At 27.6% G+C, this 807-nt stretch overlaps 1 long non-coding RNA gene across 2 annotated transcripts; it reads left to right on the plus strand.

Moving 5' to 3' along the window:
* Positions 1-226: 226 nt before the first annotated feature.
* Positions 227-604, plus strand: LOC109583118 (uncharacterized). Of its 2 annotated transcripts, XR_002185377.1 has the most exons (3): positions 227-248; positions 294-524; positions 569-599. It is a non-coding gene; the product is annotated as an uncharacterized LOC109583118 (long non-coding RNA). The 2 variants fall into 2 exon arrangements; XR_002185376.1 differs by having other exon boundaries at positions 294-604.
* Positions 605-807: the final 203 nt, after the last annotated feature.

Consider the following 807-nt stretch of genomic DNA (forward strand, 5'->3'; position numbering starts at 1 on the left):
TCAGAACAGGTATTAATTTTAGTTACTTTTTATTTTTTATAATGTGAATAGTGCTACTCCATATAGAGAAAGAATAATTAGGTTTGTCTGTTTGTTTTGATGCTTTTGATTAATTTTTTAATGTTTCTAGTTCTGCATCATCAAGTCCAATAGACTTCCCTATTGATCAGTATTTTTTATTTAACAAATATTATTTTTTTTGAATTCATTGATAGCATTACTCCTACTAGAAACAACAGTATAATTAGGTAAAGTATTTTGTTTCTCAGAACTTTTATGTATTAAATTTTTAGTTCTGCATCACTGAGTCCAGTAACGCAGAGTCCAATAAACTTTATTGATTAGTAATTGATGTTTAAGTATCATGTTTCTTAATACGTAGTACCTTTGCATTATTAGTGGCACTCCAAGTGGTAGACCAATTGCTAAGTATTATTTTGTATTGTTTTACATTTTAAATTTTATTATAGTAGTACCATTACTGCACGAAGAATTGCTTCAAAACCAAGCTGTACAACTGACAGGTGAGTGTCTGTTTTAGTGTTATTTTTTATAATTATAGTGACAGGAGAAGTGGTAAAAATAAGTTGATACCAGAAAAACAGTAATTGCAATTTTTTATTAATAATTATTTACTATTAATTGTTAGAAAACAAAAATTCACAGATGATATAAAGTATGAAGCTAGCAACCATCTACTTTTTACTGTGTTTTCTGATGTCCTATAGCAGCTTTATTCCTGAGATATTTGAAGATTCATCAAGTTCAAGTTCTATTGATGATGGTGACTTAGAATTTGACATTTAA

The sequence above is a fragment of the Amphimedon queenslandica genome, unplaced genomic scaffold (assembly GCF_000090795.2).
Source record: "Amphimedon queenslandica unplaced genomic scaffold, v1.1 AMPQUscaffold_13327, whole genome shotgun sequence".
NCBI lineage: Eukaryota > Metazoa > Porifera > Demospongiae > Haplosclerida > Niphatidae > Amphimedon > Amphimedon queenslandica.